The sequence below is a fragment of the Lissotriton vulgaris genome, chromosome 1_1 (assembly GCF_964263255.1).
Source record: "Lissotriton vulgaris chromosome 1_1, aLisVul1.2, whole genome shotgun sequence".
NCBI lineage: Eukaryota > Metazoa > Chordata > Amphibia > Caudata > Salamandridae > Lissotriton > Lissotriton vulgaris.
The window spans coordinates 1,701,835,858-1,701,859,049 of NC_141685.1; positions in this window are offsets into that span (position 1 = coordinate 1,701,835,858).

Genomic DNA, 23,192 nt, shown 5'->3' on the forward strand with positions numbered 1-23,192 from the left:
TCCTGAAATAAGCCCATGGCCCATGCTCCAGCCCTCAGTCGGAACGCACCAAGTACCAGTCTCTCTGCTGTCCGGAACAGTCGTTTCACCCGACAATCCATGCGTACACTCGCACTAACTCCAGTCCCCGCATACATGCCATGAACGTCTCCTGCCAGAATACCTCTATTTGCAACAACGCATACCCCAACATTCAAACACCCCCCTCCCTCCACGCACAGCAACCCAACCCCCACAGAACAAGTCCCCCCCACCCACTGAAGCAACCCAAACTTGCCAGTACCATCACCCCTCCCCCCGCCCCAGACCCAATACTCAAAAACCATAGAAAAACCATGTGGGGAATCCCCTCCTGGGGGCAACAGAGGCACGCACCAATACACCCCATCACTCCCCTCCCGCCCCGCACATATCATACGGGGTCAGACAGAGAAGGAGGGGTGGTGCCTGGCATACTTCACCCTTGAAGGCTTAAGCCCGTACACCAGACCAGCGTCTCTCGCTGCCGCCCCCCCATTCGGAGAGGCCACCAATTATTCCAAGTAAATCGTCGATGTATCAGCTGCTGCCCACACCGTCTCCTGTACTGCCATCAGCCTGCTCAGTCCAATAGCTATCCCATCAGCGGGGCAAAGCATTCAAGGTCACACGCCACTCCACAGCAAGTCTACAAAGCGATGAAGCAGTCATCTATGTCTCCAAAGGCTGGGCAGGGCTGCCACGGCGGGAGTTGGCATCAGAATCCGAACCCAGCATCAGTACATCGACAGGGAGACAGCAAGCAAGTGTTCAAAAAAGGCACATTCAGGACTCATCATGCTCGGCTGGGTCCTCGCCTGCCTCACCATCCTCCTCGTTTTGCCTACCCCTCCTAGCAATGCGGAGCTTCTTAACATAGTCCTCAGCTTGCTGCGGGTTCGTAAAAAAATGTTGTTTGTCCTGATGGGTCACCCTGAGTCGTGCCTGGTACAGAAGTGCGTAATCCACCTGCATGTCTCTCAGCTTCCTCTTCACCTCCAAGAATTTCCTCCGCTGGTCCTGCACCATGGGTGTAAAATCCGGGTACAAGGAAAACTGTACACCATCACAAGCCAGGTTCCGATTCGTTCGTGCTGCACGCAGCGCCGCGTCGCGGTCGCGGTAGTTAAGTAACCGGGCGATGATAGGCCGCGGCTGCGCCCCCGGCTTGAGAACCGGACCCAGAGAGCGGTGTGCCCTTTCGACAATAAATTGACTAGAGAAGGCCTCCTTACCCACTGCAGTGAGTAGTATTCGCTCTACATAGTCCTCCATACGGCCAGTGTTGGTGGACTCCGGAACACCCATGACACGAATGTTATTGCGTCTACTCCTCGCCTCCAACTCCTCATTCTTCGCCGCTATTACTCTCAGGATATTGTCCATTCTGGTTAGGCGCGCTTCGTGGGTTGTTGACGTGTCCTCCGAGGTGGAGATGCGTTGCTCCGCTTCCATCAAGCGTTTCTCGTGGACCTCCAGTTTCTGCGCAACACCATCCATCCTGGAGGACAAGCGATCCACCTTATCCACTATCGTGGCGAAGCCCTGCCGCATCTCCTCCATCAGCACTCTCAACTCTGGAGCCATGGGTGTAGAGGGGGGCTCAGTGCCCGATGGTCCTGGGGCACCGCCGGCTCCGGTCGCATTACGCAACTGTTTCTTTGTGGCCGCAGGTTCAAAAGAGAGCTTGGGCTATTTGGTATCGTTCTTGCCCATTGTGCTCCGCCTGTGAACTCCCGAGGCGCTCGGCGAGTGGCAAGTGGTGCTGGGCTCCTTGCACCCAGATAATTCCACTCGCATCAGCAGCCCCCCGCGCAGTGGCCACTCCTGAGGCGGCGTCGTCCACGCGAGGAACAGACCAGCAGCGTCAAAGTGATCCCCACGCCACGCCACGCTCCGGCTCCAGTGACGGAGACCAGCCGCCAGCGCCCGCGATGGGTGGCGGGCGGCGGTGCGCTGGAGTGGAGCTAAGGAAGGCGTGGGCCCGAGGAGCGCCGGGGGGTGGCGGGCGGCGGGGTGAGGGGAGGCCCAAGGCGCCACCAGCGGGCAGCGATACCGGCAGCACAGACACTGCCGATGTCCTCCGGCGGCCTCTTGTCGCTCCTCAGCCTCACGCCCCCAGATGCAGCAGGTTCACGGAGAGATCTGGGGCAACGGCGGCAATACGAGGATCAAGGCCGGGGATAAGTCCAACCCCTCGCTAGGCCCTGGCGGATGCCACCGGTCTCGTCCGCTCCCCCAGCAGATCACAGGATCACCGTACAGTACCTCCACACTTCGCAATGGCCATAGAAGGGGAGAGACTCACCACCGCCGCCGCCTGTTAAGCCTCCAGCAGTCCACTCGCACAGCGGGCCGACCTCCGCAACTCCGAGGCCTATCTCCCTCGTGTCGAGCCTCGGCCTCGCGTGGCACGGCACCCAGGTCACCGCAGCAACGCTCCGCAGCAATGCTCCCCGGGCGAAGCTCTCAAGCGGCCAGTTCAGGCATCGGGCGTCGGATCGTCCCCAAAATCGGACAGGTGTTGCAGGGCAGAGAGGTCCACAGACGCTGTTAGTTTCAGGCATCCACCTGCAGGTTAAAAGGATAATTTCAGGATGTTTCTGGCCAGGCAGCCAGAGCCTCACGGAAGTGCGGCCATTAGCTCGTGCGCCCTCTAGCGCCCCCTTAAGAAAGAATTCCTTCCACAGAAGATCCTAGTTTGGGAACAATCATCACTATTCCTAGAGCAATTAAGAATGCTCATGCATATTTGATAGGACTTTTAGCCCATGTGAACTTGGGAACAACTAAGATAGTAAATGCACTCCAGGCAAAAGATGGGTGCAAAGATGGAAAAAGAATTGTCCACACAGAAAGTAAAAAAATAAGATTAGTAATGCTACTGTGTGTTTTAGATGCAGGAGTCACAAGCATGTGACTTATACTAAGAATTGTCCTGCTTTGTATCAAGTATGGTATAAGTGTAATCGTAAGGGGCATTTTACGGTTGTGTGTTGCAGTTCAAGTAAATACAAATTATCCCAGGGAGAAGAGAATATGCTACCTAATAATGACAATGACGTGATTTTGACTGTTGTCTTTGTTGATGGAGTTGGAGACACCAAAAGCATTCTTGTGGGAGAGTTAAAGCCTCTGAGGAGGAAACTGCTGTTTTGTAATGTTATGATTAATGGCATGAGTGTGAGTTTAATGGCCAATTTAGGGTCTCCTTTTTTCTTGAATTGTCCGTGAAGTGTTCTTAAAAAGTAAACCACAGTGACTTCAATATCTACAGAGAAATTTTGTGCTAATAGGGGAATGAAAATTGAGGTTGAAGGCCAATTTGTTCGGATATTTGTGTTTGAAGAAAAATCTGCCCAAAGAATGGGATATGTGGCTAAAGACGTTTTGAACTTGTTGGGTTGGCATTATCAGGAATAATTGGATATCATTTTTGACCATTCTTGATGACATGATTTCCACATCCAAATTATTATGAAGCTTATAAAGCGCCTGGTTACTCCAACAGAGTATCTCTACGCTAGGACATCACAGACCCTACCAAAAGCCCATAAACCCCAAATTGATGCTTGCAAGTATGAATGTTTCACCAGGGATCCAATGGGTGGACATTTTCCTATGGTATTCGCAGACCAACTGGGAAAATCTAAACGATTTTGGCACAAAATTGTGTTAAAAATAGGTTCCATTTCTGTGGTGCATATGGTGCATAAAGTGCCCTTGTCTTTAAGAGAAGATTTGTCAAAGGATTTGGACAAGCGATTTAGATTGGATGTCATAGAGCCTATTTAAATTTCAGAATGGGTTGCTCCTGTGGTTTTAGTATTGAAAAGTGATGGTTCTATACATTTGTGTGTAGATTTGTGAGATCTTAACCAAAACATATTGGTTGATGTAGAACCTTTACCCAACATTAGTGATATGTTAATCACTTTGGAGGGGCCTCAGCATTTACTATCATGGACACATTGGTTACATACCACCATGTAGTTTTGTGTAACGAGTCAAGACATCTTACCTCATTTGTGACTCATTTGGGCAAGCATCTGCTTCAACAGTGTTTTAGAGACTTATGAGAGAATTTTTTAGGGACTGCGATGGGGTTCTATATTTTTAGGATGACATACAGTGTTTAGCCAAAATTTCTAACAACACAATACATGTCTAGAAAGAGTTTTGCACACCTTGCAAGACAAGAGGCTAAGACTTCTTAGTGATCAGTGTACGTTTGAAGAGTTGGACATGGACTATTTGGGTCATCAAATAGCGAGAAGTGGGATCAGTCCTAAAATGAAATTGTTAATGGCTATTGAGCAAGTTCCTATTCTTGTAAACAAAGATCAGTTAAGATAAAGGAAGTATTGTTTGTGTGGGGTAAGGAATGGCAGGTTGCTTTCGATATGGTACAATCTGACATTATTTCTGCTGGTTTTATAAAGGTATTTGAAACCAAGGATAAGAGTGTTATTGTGACTGATGCCAGCAAGTTGGGATTGGGCACTCTCCTCATACAAAAAAAGAAGTAAGTAGAGTGAGGAAGTGGTTGTTTTTGTGTTCTGAGCTCTCTGAGAGGCAGGGCATACCTATTCAACGACTGAGATGGAGTTCTGGCATTATGCCATGATATGCAGTATGTCCACACATATGTGTGGGGGTTCCATTTGTTCTGAGGACAGATCATAAACTTTTGGTTGACTTATTTAGTACCAAGGGCATTTCTAAGGGCAAGCCTAGGATTGCAATGTGGCAGTATTGTCTACAAAAATTCAAGTACACAGTTGAATATATGTTTCGGCAAAAGGAATGAGATAGCAGATTTTTTGTCAAGAATGCCTCTGGACAGTTCTAATGAGGAGATTGTTGAGGATAATGAGAATGTTTGTATGGCAAATCCCATCAACAATGTGTTGAATAGGGCCTGGAAGAGTGTGAACTGAGAAGGGGGTTAAAAAAGAGCACAGTACTAAGCAAAGTCATGTTGTGGGTTGTAAAAGGATGGCTTACTTCCAAGGATTTAGAGACAGGTCTGCAATCTCTGTTGCTATGGAGTTGGTTTGTGAAAATTTACTCTTACATAGGCTAGGCTAACTGGTTTTTCCTGCCAGTTTGAGAACAAAATGTTTAGAACTAGCATGTGAAGGTCATGTTGTAATAAGAGCAATGAAGCATAGGTTAGGTGAAGAGTTTTTGTAGCTAGGTATAGATAAGGCTGTTGGATGCTTTGTGAGAGATTGTGGTCCCTATATTATGAGTGACTACACTCAGGTAACACAACCTTCCCCAATTAAACATGTGGAGTCACATTTGGTACCTTTGACTAAATTATCTTTTGCCATTGCTTTTCCCATAAAAGTGGTGGGAAAGGTTATAAATCTGACATTGTCCTGATGGAGTACATGTCCAAGTAGCAGGAAGTTGGTTTTGTCAATAATATTAGCACTGCATCGTTCACTCAATTCTTTACACAAAGTGTGTGTGAGGGAAGGATATCCTGTTGAAATTATGACTGACAATGGGACCCAATTAGAGTCAGAAGAGGTGAAGTTATTCTTGAATGTCTCTGATATATTAAGACCTCTTTGTACCATCCTAGAAGTTATGGGTTAGTGGAATGATTTAATTGCACATTGAAAGATCAGTTGCTGTTGATGAGGGTTAAAAATCTTAATTGGAAGATTGTGGTGGATGATATGTTATGGCATACAGACTACTCCTAATGCTTCTAGTGGGGTGTCACCTTTTGTTTTACTACACGGACATGTTCCAGGGTCTAAAGTCACTAGAGAGGGGATTGAATGGCACCATATTGATGTCACCTCGTTGTCTGGTGTGGTTGATGTCATAAAAAACATACAGAGAAAATATAAGGGTGGATGCAAGACCTATGGGGTTTAGCTGTGGATAGTTGGGCCAAAATTAAGAAAGCTGTTCATGTTGTTAATGGTGGGTTTAGATTTTCAGCTCCTGTTTATGTTAAAGTATCCTCTAGTGTGGTGCATACCTCGGATGGAAAATATTAGATGTATCAAAGTTTGGTACAATGACTACATTATCTGGTGCCATTATTGTGAAAGAGATTGTATTTCATATGCATATTTTAGTGCATTTGTTGTTAACTTATTTATATTTTATTTTTACATTCCAATAGAAAACTGAGGAAAGGGTCCAAAAAAGTAAAAAGTTCCAAAAATGTATCTGTAACCTATGCATAGAACTTGTAAAGTTGACCACTGCTGTACTCGTAACTACAGTTGCTTCTGGAAACAATGAGACACAGTGCAACCTTGGTAGGTGTCCAATATTACGAGGGTACCAGATTTTTCAATATGTTTAGTAGTTACTTTGAGAAAGCCCACTGTAGCAAGTTACCACATATTTGATTCGAAACAATAACAGCTGTGACTGCACAGATTTTGACATCATCAGGGAGAGCAGAAATAGTTCCCCAAAGAATACTGAAATAAAAGGTGCATACAGACAACAGAACTATCATCTGTGCTTCCAAGTTCAGATGTGTGTGACATCTGAAACTGAATGTATGTAGTGATCCTTTGAGAGTAAAACAGACAGCCATGTTTTTTTTCTGGGGCGAAGGAAGCAAGTCAAAGTACCTATGTGCCAATGACCACCAGCAATTTCATTTTAAAAGAGTTTAGTTTATGCAACTGATTTCCCAGTCAGTAACAGATTTCCCAGAGGCACGTTTAAAACCACTGAGCCATGACACAAAAGTCCATACACAGACTGGGAATGACCTGACTGCCATTGGCAATTTACAAAAAGTAAAGATTTGTAACATGGATAAGGGTGGCTTCTCATCAGGGGCCCCGTGGTGTAGCTCTGCCACCTGTGAGCCCATAAAGCAACTGCCAAATTAAGGTATTACACTTGAAAAAAATGCATTAAGCAGTGTTCATGCAAACACAACTTTTTTTTAAATGAATACTGCACTGCTCAGGTAAGCCCTCTTGGTCTCTCCACAAGCTCCTGATGACAGGAGGAAGAGGATGCTTAGCAATGATCCAGCTGCAGAGTGTTGTTTAAAAACACAGCACTATGTAGATGAATGTCTGGATTTCACATGGAGGGGCGTAGTGTTGTGTAGTTCCTATAAAACTATATAGGATCTTCGCGTTTAGCAAACATAGACTGTGGGATTGGTATCCAGACTGATTTTGGATACCCCACTGGGTATATTCACATGCATACCAGCTAGCTCACAGTGCTACTGTAAACTCCTCCCACCAAGGGTAGAATAGTTCTTGGTAACTATTGACCCTGATCCCTCAGAATCGTGGAAACAGTACAGTATTTTTTTCTCAGTCACTCATGCTAACTTAGTCTCAGAGAGAAACACAGAATAAATGGTGGGGAAGTTTTCAATAAGCATTTATTGAACCTGCGTCATTCTAGTGTAAATAGGTGTGCTGAAACAACCATAAGACAGAAACAGATATAAAGATTATAAGCAGCAACAGAGTAAACGGATGGTACATTTCTACTATAGTGCTAAAGCAAATAAATATTTCTAAGTATATAAGTATATGACATCAATAATGCGTACTCCTAAGATGCAACCCTATCTAGATGTACCTAAGAAGTACAAAGCATGGATGTAGGTGTAGAGCCAAGAATCCCCCTAGGATAAAGCAAGTCCCATAACATGAAGTGAGAGGCTGTGGAACCCTGTCTTGGTCTTGAGATGGACACCCTGCAAGGGATTGTTAGACCACTGTGAGCTGGAGTGTCTGCATGCAGGAACCTCAGCGTCTTGTGTCAGTGTGTCAGCATGGAAGTCCTTTTTCTCCTCTCTCCCTCAGCAAAGATATTGTGTTTACATACCCAAAGTGGTACCCTCAGCAGATCTACCTTGCTGTGTCATGTCGTACTAGTATAGCGGAAGGAATGACCCTTAAGCATAGTTATTATGCAGGAGATGGTTGTCATGCTGAGATTCCAAGAATTCTCATGCATTATGAATGAGGCTAGTTTTCGGAAAACCCCAAGTCATTTAAGCAGTGCCATAACTAAGTAAAAGGTCAGTACCAAGAACCGTTATGTAGTGTAATGACAGGGGAAATATAGGTGAAAGGTTTGGTTACTACCTGAGCCTATATCAGGGTACCTGTATGAAACATAACAGTGTTGTGTGTCGATTTAAATACCGTATATAGGTTTTCACGATTTATGTCCTTATATAGGCACAATTCCCATTGCCCATATTTAGACATAGAAATACAACCCTTATTTAGGCATTATCCATGCAAACCAAATACAGGCATGGTCACCTACATCCGTCCATCCACGTCACAACGAGTTCTTGGAAAACCAGACTCATAAGCCTTTAGGACTTTCCCTTGCTTGGATTATTGATTTCTGCAAGAACTCATTTAATATGCATTAACAACTATTCCTTAGGGGTTTATTCATGACGTTCCTCTGCCCGACTTTTAAGTCAATACTGGCATTCCTAAACACATTCAAGGTACAAATATACCTTCACTTGCCATGACAAACCACGGTACGGCACAGCTCAGCTGCATACTTGCACGACTCGGTTTGCCACAGGATGTTCCGAAGAAAATCCAGTCCCCTCCTGACGTACTGACCAGATGCTGTCATCCTCCTCGCAGAGAATCCAGCTCCTGTGTTTCTGACTCCCCTTGCAGGGTGTTAGAGATCGAGACCCGGAAAAAGATTCCAAACTCTCTCATGCTAAGGTATGGAGCAGACTAGAACCTAGAGGGACTCTTGGCTAAACTAGACTATAGCTAAACAGTACCTACTTCTTACCTTGTACTACAATTAGGTTAGGTACACTGGGGTAGAACTATTTTCGAAGCACCATATGAGTATTCACATTTTAGCCTGTGTAATTTATGTATGTATTTATATGAATATGTGTCATAGCTACAAACCATGCTATTGCCGTATTATTTTATCTTAATGCTAACGCTGTAAGTATTATACCTCGCATTCAGTCTTACGATTGCATGCACGATTAACTGAGTGAAACTGTTATCGATTGTTTCCACAATTCTGAGGCGTGTGCCGATTATAAGGGAAACAAAGTTGTCATGTTTATGCAGTTGTCAGAGTCTAATCCTTTCTTGTTCATTCAAGATGTTTCTAGTGACCTCTAAGTTAGCTGGCACACACAAGTAATTAAGTTTAATGTACTCGATAGAGACATACTGAATTCAGTCCTATGTCAAAACTATAGTGTTTATTAATCCAATGTGCAGAGCCTATCAGGGATATAGGAACTACACTACATGGCGCCCAACGTTTTGGATTCAAGTAAGCCGAGCTGAAGACGGCTGGAATGCCAGAAACCGGTCCTCTGAAGCTTGTTTCCGGTCCAGGGAAGACATGGCTTTGCAGTTCGGGCTGGACTGCTCCCATGAGGCACAGGGTCGGACTGATTTGCATATAGCCATGCCTGAACTGGGTTGGCAGAGTGGGCTAAAGAACGGTGATGGATTAAACCCAGATCTTTTGACTGGGTGTGAGTGTTTGATTGATTCAGATGCTTCGTCCATCACCACCCCCTTTTGTACCGCTTTTGCCCGCCATTAGTGTGGCAGGGTATGCTCAGACGTGAGTCCCTTGCTCACTTTGCAACTGGATTCAAGCAAGCCAGGCTGAAGATGGCTGGAATGCCAGAAACCGGTCCTCGGAAGCTTGTTTCGGGTCCAGGGAAGACATGGCTTTGCAGTTCGGGCTGGACTGTTCCCATGAGGCACAGGGTCAGACTGATTTGCATATAGCCATGTCTGAACTGTTGTGGCAGAGTGGGCTAAAGAACTGTGATGGATTAAACCCAGATCTTTTGACTGAGTGTGAGTGTTTGATTGATTCAGATGCTCCGTCCATCACCACCCCCTTTGGTACCGCTTTTGGCTGCCATAAGTGTGGCAGGGTATGCTCAGACGTGAGTCCCTTGCTCACTTTGCCACTGGATTCAAGCAAGCCCGGCTGAGGACGGCTGGAATGCCAGAAACCGGTCCTCGGAAGCTTGTTTCCGGTCCAGGGAAGACATGGCTTTGCAGTTCAGGCTGGACTGTTCCCATGAGGCACAGGGTCAGACTGATTTGCATATAGCCATGTCTGAACTGGGGTGGCAGAGTGGGCTAAAGAACGGTGATGGATTAAACCCAGATCTTTTGACTGGATGTGAGTGTTTGATTGATTCAGGTGCTCCGTTCATCACCACCCCCTCTTGTACAGCTTTTGGCTGACATAAGTGTGGCAGGGTATGCTCAGACGTGAGTCCGTAGCTCACTTTGCCACTGGATTCAAGCAAGCCGGTCTGAAGACGGCTGGAATGCCAGAAACTGGCCCTCTGAAGCTTGTTTCCGGTCCAGGGAACACATGGCTTTGCAGTTCGGGCTGGACTGTTCCCATGAGGCACAGGGTCAGACTGATTTGCATATAGCCATGTCTGAACTGGGATGGCAGAGTGGTCTAAAGAACGGTGATGGATTAAACCCAGACCTTTTGACTGGGTGTGAATGTTTGATTGATTCAGATGCTCAGTCCATCACCACCCACTTTTGTACCACTTTTGGCCGCTATAAGTGTGGCAGGGTATGCCCAGACGTGGGTCCCTTGCTCACTTTGCCACTGGATTCAAGCAAGCGGGGCTGAAGACGGCTGGAATGCCAGAAACCGGTCCTCGGAAGCTTGTTTCCGGTCCAGGGAAGACATGGCTTTGAAGTTCGGGCTGGACTGTTGCCATGAGGCACAGGTTCAGACTGATTTGCATATAGCCATGTCTGAACTGGGGTGGCAGAGTGGGCTAAAGAACGGTGATGGATTAAACCCAGATCTATTGACTGGGTGTGAGTGTTTGATTGATTCAGATGCTCCGTCCATCACCACCCCTTTTTGTACCTCTTTTTGCCACCATAAGTGTGGCAGGGTATGCTCAGACGTGAGTCCCTTGCTCACTTTGCCACTGGATTCAAGCAAGCCGGGCTGAGGATGGTTGGAATGCCAGAAACTGATCCTCGGAAGCTTGTTTCTGGTCCAGGGAAGACATGGCTTTGCAGTTCGGGCTGAACTGTTCCCATGAGGCACAGGGTCAGACTGATTTGCATATAGCCGTGTCTGAACTGGGGTGGCAGAGTAGGCTAAAAAACGGTGATGGATTAAACCCAGATTTTTTGCCTGGGTGTGAGTGTTTGATTGATTCAGATGCTCCGTACATCACCACCCCCTTTTGTACAGCTTTTGGCCGCCATAAGTGTGGCAGGGTATGCTCAGACGTGAGTCCCTAGCTCACTTTGCCACTCGATTCAAGCAAGCCGGGCTGAAGACGGCTGGAATGCCAGAAACCGGTCCTCGAAAGCTTTTTTCCGGTCCAGGGAAGACATGGCTTTGCAGTTCGGGCTGTACTGTTCCCATGAGGCACAGGGTCAGACTGATTTGCATATAGCCATGTCTGAACTGGGATGGCAGAGTGGGCTAAAGAACGGTGATGGATTAAACCCAGATCTTTTGACTGGGTGTGAGTGTTTGATTGATTCAGATGCTCCATCCATCACCACCCCCTTTGGTACCGCTTTTGGCTGCCATAAGTGTGGCAGGGTATGCTCAGACGTGAGTCCCTTGCTCACTTTGCCACTGGATTCAAGCAAGCCCGGCTGAGGACGGCTGGAATGCCAGAAACCGGTCCTCGGAAGCTTGTTTCCGGTCCAGGGAAGACATGGCTTTGCAGTTCAGGCTGGACTGTTCCCATGAGGCACAGGGTCAGACTGATTTGCATATAGCCATGTCTGAACTGGGATGGCAGAGTGGGCTAAAGAACGGTGATGGATTAAACCCAGATCTTTTCACTGGGTGTGAGTGTTTGATTGATTCAGATGCTCCGTCCATCACCACCCCCTTTGGTACCGCTTTTGGCTGCCATAAGTGTGGCAGGGCATGCTCAGACGTGAGTCCCTTGCTCACTTTGCCACTGGATTCAAGCAAGCCTGGCTGAGGACGGCTGGAATGCCAGAAAACGGTCCTCGGAAGCTTGTTTCCGGTCCAGGGAAGACATGGCTTTGCAGTTCGGGCTGGACTGTTCCCATGAGGCACAGGGTCAGACTGATTTGCATATAGCCATGTCTGAACTGGGGTGGCAGAGTGGGCTAAAGAACGGTGATGGATTAAACCCAGATCTTTTGACTGGGTGTGAGTGTTTGATTGATTCAGATGCTCCGTCCATCACCACCCCCTTTGGTACCGCTTTTGGCTGCCATAAGTGTGGCAGGGCATGCTCAGACGTGAGTCCCTTGCTCACTTTGCCACTGGATTCAAGCAAGCCTGGCTGAGGACGGCTGGAATGCCAGAAAACGGTCCTCGGAAGCTTGTTTCCGGTCCAGGGAACACATGGCTTTGCAGTTCGGGCTGGACTGTTCCCATGAGGCACAGGGTCAGACTGATTTGCATATAGCCATGTCTGAACTGGGATGGCAGAGTGGGCTAAAGAACGGTGATGGATTAAACCCAGATCTTTTGACTGGGTGTGAGTGTTTGATTGATTCAGATGCTCCGTCCATCACCACCCCTTTTTGTACCTCTTTTTGCCACCATAAGTGTGGCAGGGTATGCTCAGACGTGAGTCCCTGGCTCACTTTGCCACTGGATTCAAGCAAGCCGGGCTGAGGACGGCTGGAATGCCAGAAACTGATCCTCGGAAGCTTGTTTCCGGTCCAGGGAAGACATGGCTTTGCAGTTCGGGCTGAACTGTTCCCATGAGGCACAGGGTCAGACTGATTTGCATATAGCCATGTCTGAACTGGGGTGGCAGAGTAGGCTGAAAAACGGTGATGGATTAAACCCAGATTTTTTGCCTGGGTGTGAGTGTTTGATTGATTCAGATGCTCCGTCCATCACCACCCCCTTTTGTACAGCTTTTGGCCGCCATAAGTGTGGCAGGGTATGCTCAGACGTGAGTCCCTAGCTCACTTTGCCACTCGATTCAAGCAAGTCGGGCTGAAGACGGCTGGGATGCCAGAAACCGGTCCTCAGAAGCTTTTTTCCGGTCCAGGGAAGACATGGCTTTGCAGTTCGGGCTGGACTGTTCCCATGAGGCACAGGATCGGACTGATTTGCATATAGCCATGTCTGAACTGGGATGGCAGAGTGGGCTAAAGAACGGTGATGGATTAAACCCAGATCTTTTGACTGGGTGTGAGTGTTTGATTGATTCAGATGCTCCGTCCATCACCACCCCCTTTTGTACCTCTTTTGGCCGCCATAAGTGTGGCAGGGTATGCTCAGACGTGAGTCCCTTGCTCACTTTGCCACTGGATTCAAGCAAGCCGGGCTGAGGACGGCTGGAATGCCAGAAACTGATCCTCGGAAGCTTGTTTCCGGTCCAGGGAAGACATGGCTTTGCAGTTCGGGCTGAACTGTTCCCATGAGGTACAGGGTCAGACTGATTTGCATATAGCCATGTCTGAACTGGGGTGGCAGAGTGGGCTAAAGAACGGTGATGGATTAAACCCAGATTTTTTGACTGGGTGTGAGTGTTTGATTGATTCAGATACTCCGTCCATCACCGCCCCCTTTTGTACAGCTTTTGGCCGCCATAAGTGTGGCAGGGTATGCTCAGACGTGAGTCCCTAGCTCACTTTGCCACTCGATTCAAGCAAGCCGGGCTGAAGATGGCTGGAATGCCAGAAACCGGTCCTCGGAAGCTTTTTTCCGGTCCAGGGAAAACATGGCTTTGCAGTTCGGGCTGTACTGTTCCCATGAGGCACAGGGTCAGACTGATTTGCATATTGCCATGTCTGAACTGGGATGGCAGAGTGGGCTACAGAACGGTGATGGATTAAACCCAGATCTTTTGACTGGGTGTGAGTGTTTGATTGATTCAGATGCTCCGTCCATCACCACCCCCTTTTGTACCGCTTTTGGCCGCCATACGTGTGGCAGGGTATGCTCAGACGTGAGTCCATTGCTCACTTTGCCACTGGAATCAAGCATGCCGGTCTGAAGATGGCTGAAATGCCAGAAACCTGCCCTCGGAAGCTTGTTTCCGGGCCAGGGAAGACATGGCTTTGCAGTTAGGGCTGGACTGTTCCCATGAGGCACAGGGTCAGACTGATTTGCATATAGCCATGTCTGAACTGGGTTGGCAGAGTGGGCTAAAGAACGGTGATGGATTAAACCCAGATCTTTTGACTGGGTGTGAGTGTTTGATTGATTCAGATACTCCGTCCACCACCACCTCCTTTTGTACCTCTATTGGCCACCATAAGTGTGGCAGGGTATGCTCAGACGTGAGTCCATTGCTCACTTTGCCACTGGATTCAAGCAAGCCGGGCTGAAGACGGCTGGAATGCCAGAAACCGGTCCTCGGAAGCTTGTTTCCGGTCCAGGGAAGACATGGCTTTGCAGTTCGGGTTGGACTGTTCCCATGAGGCACAGGGTCAGACTGATTTGCATATAGCCATGTCTGAACTGGGGTGGCAGAGTGGGCTAAAGAACGGTGATGGATTAAACCCAGATCTTTTGACTGGGTGTGAGTGTTTGATTGATTCAGATGCTCCGTCCATCACCACCCCCTTTTGTACCGCTTTTGGCCCCCATAAGTGTGGCAGGGTATGCTCAGACGTGAGTCCCTTGCTCACTTTGCCACTGGATTCAAGCAAGCCGGGCTGAAGACGGCTGGAATGCTGTAGTGTAGTTCCTATTTTCCCTATAGGCCCTGCGCATTGGAATAACATAAACAGCAGTTTAGACGTAGGACTGAGGTCTTCTAGGTCTCTACTGACTATGTTAGACTTAATTTAGGTTTGCACCAGCTAGCTCAGAGGTCACTGGAAACTTTCTTGACTGAATAGGAAGTGATCAGCTTCCCTGGCTCAGACAAGAAGGGATTCAGCTTCCAACAACCGCATAAACATGACACCTTTGCTCCCTCAGAATAAGAGTCAATCTCTAGAGTTGTGTGAAACAATAGACAGCTATTTCACTCAGTCAGATGTGAATACTTAGTTTCACCAGGGTGCAGAGAATAGAGAGACGGGCGTTTTCAATAAAATATATTATTTATTGAGCAGTCTTCCTTCTCATGCAAGAGAAATGAATTGCAACAATTGCAAGACTTGTGATAAAGTAAAGTGCATACAGTAAAAGGAGTATTATGAAATAATACTGTAAAAGCATTGCTATGGTTTCTTAGCCATAAGACACTTTAAAATGGATAAAATATATATACATATATACATAGGCTAACGTGCTCAACTGGTGCTTCTAAAATACGCCTACCCCGGTGTACCTGACCTAAGCCTAATACGTGAGAAGGAGTAAGTAAGTAGCAATTTAAGTTAAGTAGGTTTGTTGCCAAGGATCTGTTCAAGAATTCTCTCTAAGGGTTTATTCAGCACTGTACCTTAGGAATAGAATGTAGGAGGTCTTGTATCTCACTCTCAGGACTCGATATTCCATTCACCCGCAAGGGTAGGCTGGAAACGCTGGAGCTGGATTTTCTCGGCAGGAGAAAAGACAGCATCTTTCTCAGCGCGTCAAAGAGGAGGGGCAGCGTCCGTGGGCTTCTCGCTTCTGCTGGGCTCTCGGAAAGTAGATTAGCTGCTCTGCTCCAGAATCAACACCGTGTATTAGCTTAAGGCAACGTTGGTATATTTATACCTGAAAGGTGCTGAGTTTGACGTAAGGTTTGGACATAAGACGTCAATAAAGATGTCACTAAGAACTGGTCGTTCTTACAGTGCTCGCAGGACTTTCCTCGCGGGGCTTTCCCAGGTTGCTGGGGGTTTGGTGTGTCGAAAGAACTCGGTGTGCTCTCTAGGAATCTAAGGAAGTAGCTTCTGCTGTGTCATGAACTGCAGAGGCGAGTTACTGAAATATGGCTATGAATATTATGCCATTATAGGGATATTTATTGATTATAGCTGTATAGGGGCATAAGGTCACAATATTGAATCGGGATCCTAGATAAAACACATCAATGTCAGAAACCGGTCCTTGGAAGCTTGTTTCCGGTCCAGGGAAGACATGGCTTTGCAGTTCGGGCTGGACTGTTCCCATGAGGCACAGGGTCAGACTGATTTGCATATAGCCATGTCTGAACTGGGGAGGCAGAGTGGGCTAAAGAACGGTGATGGATTAAACCCAGATCTTTTGACTGGGTGTGAGTGTTTGATTGATTCAGATGCTCCGTCCATCACCACCCCCTTTTGTACCGCTTTTGGCCGCCATAAGTGTCGCAGGGTATGCTCAGACGTGAGTCCCTTGCTCACTTTGCCACTGGATTCAAGCAAGCCGGGCTGAAGACGGCTGGAATGCCAGAAACTGGTACTCGGAAGCTTGTTTCCGGTCCAGGGAAGACATGGCTTTGCAGTTTGGGCTGGACTGTTCCCATGAAGCACAGGGTCAGACTGATTTGCATATAGCCATGTCTGAACTGGGGTGGCAGAGTGGGCTAAAGAACGGTGATGGATTAAACCAGATCTTTTGACTGGATGTGAGTGTTTGATTGATTCAGATGCTCCGTCCATCACCACCCCCTTTTGTACAACGGTTTGGTATGGCACTAATTTAATGCTAGATACTGAAGTAATTCAGTCGTGCTTTTCTCAGAGACCCTCTACTCATAATACTCCATAAGACACCTGGAGTGGGTAGGGATAATATCCGCCATAGCTGAGTAGGACAAAAATCCAATGTATTAGCTGTTTGTTTTGTTCAACGTTGAAGGGTACGGTGTTCCAAAATATTGTGCACCCTATCTTTGTTCCCTTTAAACTTGCTCTGCCTTTTTCATTAAACAATTTTGGATAGCGACAATACCACCGTAACTGTTGGAGCTGCAGGTGACCATGTGGACCAGCTTTTAACTTTACGGGTTTTAATTCAACCGATGAGAATGCTATAATCATTCCTCTTAATTTAAGGAGAGCCATCTCTCTAAAACTTATAAGACATGGTCCAACACCAAGAGGTGGTAGAGCAGTTTTTGTGATAGAGGCACACAAATCTCACCAGACAGATGTATTCTACTCATTGATAATATTCCCTGAATCACATACAGTAACTAAAATGTTTCACTTCTACAAAGAAGATGATCCACCAGAGCAATATATTCCTTTCAAGGACATTGAAATTCCACTCACCTACGAAGAGCATGAGCTCTGATTTAAAGGTGCCCTAAAACATTTAAATCACATCACCAGGCTCGGTCCACTAGGTAGACCCGGAGCAACATGGCCGGTTTTAGCAGCTTACATACCTTATCCTGAAATCGAAGACATGACAGCCGTAGAATTACTTGCTCAACTCAAAGAGTTAATCAAAATCTACAGACAATTGGTCCAATATGCCATGCAGACTTTCACAGTCCAACCTCCAATAGTTATTCCAAAACAAACCTCTCACCAGTGAATACACTTAAGATCACTCCACAGACTTTACACGCAGTCATGGGTAAATTGCCCACAAAACGTGAACAAATTCCATTCTGGATAGCTAAAAAAATGACTCTAATCGAAGCAGTATCTCCTGATACTAGCCCTAGCTGAGAAACACAGAATCTTAACACTCTGCTTACCAATGGGGATCACACCACATCTGGAAGACTTTACCACTTGGGGCACAGTCTTTGCTGCAATCTACACAAAAAAACATGGTGTTCCATCTATGGCGGTAATACCTGATGTTCTGAAACAGATTCAACATGAATACAGGGAAGAGCCTGCTCTGAATTTAGGTATGAAGTTACTGAAAAATTTCGACCAGGTCTCAACAATTATATTATCTAATATTAAAGGAGAAGCAGCATCAGTGGCGATCCGCCTGAATTTAAGAGACTTTGATGTAGCAGATCAATAACAAGCACTAGCCAGAATAATTGAAAGATCCTATGAAGAATTAGGCAGAGTCAGTTTGGGTGGTAAACCAGTTAAACCACAACTGTCTGGAAGTCCTGAGAAGGACTGTACTAAACACAATCCTACCTCTTCTAAAAAGAAATGGGATAATAGCATAGCAAATTCAAAAGAGAAATGTTCTCATTCCCGACATAGGTTCCTCAAAAGGAGCCCTCTGAAAGGAGGTATAACTTCAGGATTAGGGATAATTTCAGAAAACCTGATAGGTATCAAGATACTGATACACGTTCCTCTTGTACCTTTCAGATATCGTCACAGACATCGTAAAGAAGAGGACGGTCAGACCACAAAGATGAACGTGTGAAGTCCAAAGATGATCAACACGTTCAGAAAAACAAACCAAAACCTCAATTCACTAAAAAAGAAGGTAGCAGGTCTAAAGAGCAGACATGCAGAGAATTCTGAGGACACATCTCAAGAACAGAGAATGTGCTCAGACAATGCTGGACAGTGCAGCAGAAGTAATATTAGCTTGCCAGAACCTGAAGGGACTTCTGGAGAGAGTGGACGTGAATAAAAACATTCAAGTTGAAACTGCAGACACCAGGGTTAGTTATCCACATAGGTTATATGAAATAACACTCCGGATGGAGGGAGAAATACCAAGAAAAGTGAAAGCACTCTTTTGGGAGCGACTTTCAACGGACACAATACTGCAATTTATACACTTGTTTATACACTTGTTTTTGCATTCAGCACTCCGAGTGGGATGGGTATGCTCAGACGTGAGTCCCATGCTCTCCACACCACTGGAGTCAAGCTATCCTGGCTGAAGACGGCTGATAGCCAGAAACCGCTCCTAGGATGCTTGATTCTGGTCCAGGAAAGACATGGCTTGGCAGTTCGGGCTGGACTGTTCCCATGAGGCACAGGGTGAAGGCTGATTTGCATATGGCCATGTCTGAACTGGGGTGGTGTGGAGTGCAAAAAAACGATGGATTTAGGCCCAGATCTCTGTACTGGGGTGAATGTATGACATTGTTCTGCATTCTGTCCATCAACTGTTGTTTTTGAATTTTTATCTTGAGACATAAAATAAGAAATCTAAAGCTTTGAATTTATTTTTAAAAAATATAACATATATGTTTTTGAGATATTGTAAATTTGTATTTGTTGAAAACGATCTCTTTGGTAGTGATTTACATCCGGCAGTAGGACTATTTGGGGTCTTTACGATCTTGTATTCCCTATGATGCTTGCTTCTTGGATAGAAGATAACTCACTAGAAGATGGCCGCCATAGTCACCCGATGGGGTCATCGAGAATAGCGCAAACACTCGTTTTTTTTACATTTAGTTACGGCATGAAGGCGTGTTTTCCACTCGGTCTTGGCAAGTCGAGGAAACGGACTCAATGATACGGGTCCAGTTATTGAAGTTTACCTAAGAAAGTGACGCTGCGCGTTTGTTTAATATTATTCTGATATGACTGCTCCGGGTACTATGGGTTTAGGCCATATAAGATGACTTTGAGTAAGACGCTGTATATTTTATTATAGGTGATGAGAAGCTCGATGTAAATATACTGTGAGTACACATTTTTATAACACAACACGTGTGGTGTCATGGGGTTATCAACTAGAAGGCATGGCCAGTGTTGAATTAGAGTTTTGTATATTGTGTCATTGTAGGTAATAGGTGATCACTTTGTGAAGATAAATGTGAGTAATGCGTTGTTTTTTTTTTTGGTAATCCTCATATACCATGATTGGAACTCTTGATGGGAAACTGGCACCTCAATGCACTTTGGTCGTACTGATCCGGCCCTTGTTGTTCTCTGCCAAAAGCAAGGTGGTAAGCCTCCACCCTCAAGTAGCCACTACCTTCCCATCCATACTCCTTTTCGACAACCTGTGGGCGCCCATGCTACTTAGGAGTCCAGGGAACCAGGAGGGCTCCAGATAAATCATTGGAAAACCATTCATCGAAGTTGCCATGCCTCCAAAGCCGCCCAAACATTAACCAGACTCGCGGGATCACAAGCCATGTCTGACTTACTAGTTATTAAAATTTGCCGTAAGCAGCTTGGGAAAGTGGGGGGAATTGGGTCCTTCCATGCTCTACAGATCTCACGCCTTGCGAGTATAATAACATAGAAAACAAATTTAGTGGGGAGATCGTTTACCTTGTAACCCGGAATAAGCCCTGATAGTATAGTGGAGGAAAAGATTGTAATGGGCATAGAAAGAAAATTTTCTAGAAATTCACTAATCTTGCCCCAATATTCTTTTAGTTCGGGACAATCAGCAAACATGTGGACATCATCCGCTTTCGGATGACCACATCTCGGGCAGTGGTAAGCTATGTTGGAATATTTAGCCAGTTTCTTTGGTGTTATATAGACCCTATACATTGTGACCAAATGATTTCTTTTTAGTGCTGCTGGCTTTATTACTGCGTTTAACCCCTTCAGCGCGGCGCGAATTTTTGCGCTGTGCTGAAGGTTCTAATGAGCCAATCGGCTCATGACGGAACCGTTCCGTCATGAGCACAGCTCAACCGATGCTCATGACGGAACCGTTCCTTCATGAGCATGGAAGGGGTTAAAGTGCTGAAAGAAATCCATAAAGGACCCACCGTCCAATGTTAAAGCGTTGCACCACAGTTTGTTTACCTCCACTTCTGTGACTTCCTCGCCTTCTAGCAACGCTGAATACCAAAAGGATATTTGGCTCTTCCACCTGCCAGCTCTCGTCACCGAATCGAATTTGGGATTTGGGATTTTACTATCTGAGGGTCTTGTTGGCCTTGTTGCCCACCACCCGGATAACTGATAGTATTTAAACCTGGTGAGGGTTCCCCTTGTCAGGTTGGAAAGCATATCCCAACTCAAAAGCCGTCCATCCTCCTGCAGATTCTCCCAACAATTCAGCCCCGCCTGTTTTAATGGCAGTGACAGATGGTCATTTAGGCATGCTGGAAGACCTGGTGAATCCCATGTTGGGGCCTGTGATGCGTAGTAAGGGATATTCAGCTTATTCCTCACAAATAACCAGTTTTTGAGGGCTGACCCCAGAATCTTCAGCCTTACTTTTTTTTAAAATTTGGGGTCCCCAAGCTTAAAGAGAAAGTAATCTAATCCCTGTGGGACATCCTGTAGTAAGGCAGAAAATAGCAGACCCATAGATGATTGATCTATTTGGCCAGCCATTAGTCTAAAATGTTTGAAATGAAACGCCTGGCAGTATAGAAGTAAATCTGGAAAAGCCAGCCCTCCTGTTTTTAGGCTTCTTCGTAATTTTTTCCATGCGATTCGCGGGGCTTTAGAATTCCAAATAAATGATCCTAATTTCTCTTGCAGCTTTCTAATTAAAGATAATGGAAAAGATAAAGGAATAGAATTAAATAAGAATGTGATTTTGGGGAGGATAATCATCTTCAGAAGATTCACCCTCCCATAGATATTTAAGGGGAGGGAGGACCATCGTTGCAGTAGGGCATTTGTGTCCTTAATAACTCTGTCTAGAGTGAGTAATGTGTTTGACTAAGTGTTGTATATAGCTTTTTGAGTTGTTAGAGGAGGATCTATACTAAGGGCTTTCTAAATGTCTCTCAACCAGAATTGCTTTGGAGTGGTACTTCCAGATAGCAAGGAGACATTTCCTGTTACTCTCACACTTCATTGTCAGTGTTGTGGAATTTTTGGTTGATCTTAATACGGTTTGGCACAAAATAGATGGTGGCATGTTTAGAGGTTATTTGGTGTGACACTACTGGTAATTTGAGTTCGGTTGAAGCCACTTGGGTGTTTTGTTAGTTTTGTTCTCTTTCTGTGTGAAGCAAATACAATACCTTTCTATGCAGGGATTATTAAGTGTAAGTTTGTTCTTTTATATTCGATGTATATATGTGCAACTACATCGTCCTGATGATGGTCCTATGGATCTCGTAGACCAACGGGGGACCGAAACGTCGACGGCTAGCACCGTTTTGCTTATTTGTTTTTTGACTATGCATCTGATAAAATGCTATGTTTGATTTTGATTTTCATCTAATATGGTATTTTAATTGTCCATAAATTCAGCAAAAGGTGTTTCTACACTACTGTAAACAAGTGTATACATTGTAGTATTGTGTCCGTTGCCAAATATTAAAAGATACATTTAAAAGAATATACAGCAATAATAAATATCATGTTTTGATATACTTGGGTATATGTATATGTTTATATACTTCTTTTCTGCAGGTGTTGAACTATTGATCACATATGTGGCATAAATTTGAATAATAAGGAAATGGAAATGGTTCCTCGAGGGGCAACTGAATTTTGTTAGTGATTATACCCAGTCCCTGGGGGTTATTGGGTTGCTCTTTTTGATATTATATTTAATTTAGGTATGAAGCAAATTTTTTCATGTTGCCAGGTATCCTATATCTAGTAACGGTTACATCCAGGGTCACTTGCTCTAAGCAAGTCTTGTTTCCACAAATAGACACAGTCAGGGAGTCGCATTTATGGTCTTCATTGAACATCTCTTCCAAAATAAATTGATACTCTGAGCAGAATGAAAGCCATTCCTTTGCAACAAACAGTGCCACTGACCTTGGCCAAAGAAACCTATGATCTACAAGTTGCAAGGACTTCTGCAGAGATACATGCCCTTTTGAATACAAACGGCCCTATACATTTCTCAGAAATTCTGGGACGTATCTTAAACATGTCTGATATGAGCGGTATTGTATATGTATTTAAGAACATGTGTTCAGGACTGTTAGCACCTTTTCAAGCAGTCCTCGGACTCTGTGTCTAGTGGACTGCCGCTCCTTTTAGCACTCATTGCAGGGGTCCTGTTTTTATTCCTACTCCTACGATATGGCAAGTCAAATCACCAGCGACACCCAATTCACGTTGGAGAGAGCTCTGCTGGAGATGAAGTGTTGTGAGCGCATCGTCCAAATTTTGGGTTTACCTCGTTTACGAGAACTAAATACCACATGGTTTCTGTCATTCAGACTAATTTGGCAAAATTGCATCTTACCTGTTCTACGCTGCCTGCTTTGTGGGGACGAATATATGCTAGATATCTGCCTAACACTCCCATGAGTCATGCCTACAGACGTCAATACTCTGCTGGACCCTGTAATGGCCCATGCTCTGTGTTGTCCCCACTGCTACCATTACTGATGACGGCATTCATTTAGATCTCACAGACGCAAATTGCTACTGTTGAGGTATGAGAGGAGTCAACAGGCACACAGGTAACATCAGATACGAACATTGCTGATGCTTCTGATGCTGAAGGCGATGGTTCACATCTATGTGCAG